At 42.0% G+C, this 522-nt stretch overlaps 1 protein-coding gene across 1 annotated transcript in view; it reads left to right on the forward strand.

Moving 5' to 3' along the window:
- CTIF (CBP80/20-dependent translation initiation factor) overlaps positions 1–522 on the forward strand; it is a 288,329-nt gene that overhangs the window by 90,003 nt on the left and 197,804 nt on the right.

Raw genomic sequence — 522 nt, forward strand, 5'->3', positions numbered from 1 at the left:
TTCTGCCATAAGGGTGGTGTCATCTGCATATATGAGGTTATTGATATTTCTCCCAGCAGTCTTGATTCCAGCCTGTGCTTCTTCCAGCCCAGCGTTTCTCATGATGTACTCTGCATATAAGTTAAATAAGCAGAGTGACAATATACAGCCTTGACGTACTCCTTTTCCTATTTGGAACCAATCTGTTGTTCCATGCCCAGTTCTAACTGTTGCTTCCTGACTTGCATATAGATTTCTCAAGAGGCAGGTCAGGCAGTCTGGTATTCCCATCTCGTTCAGAATTTTCCACAGTTTATTGTGACCCACACAGTCAAAAGCTTTGGCATAGTCAATAAAGCAGAAATAGATGTTTTTCTGGAACTCTCTTGCTTTTTCGATGATCTAGTGGATGTTGGCAATTTGATCTCTGGTTCCTCTGCCTTTTCTAAAACCAGCTTGAACATCTGGAAATTCACAGTTCACGTATTGCTGAAGCCTGGCTTGGAGAATTTTGAGCATTACTAGCGTGTGAGATGAGTGCAA

Source organism: Bison bison, unplaced genomic scaffold (genome assembly GCF_000754665.1).
Source record: "Bison bison bison isolate TAMUID 2011002044 unplaced genomic scaffold, Bison_UMD1.0 scf7180017864153, whole genome shotgun sequence".
NCBI lineage: Eukaryota > Metazoa > Chordata > Mammalia > Artiodactyla > Bovidae > Bison > Bison bison.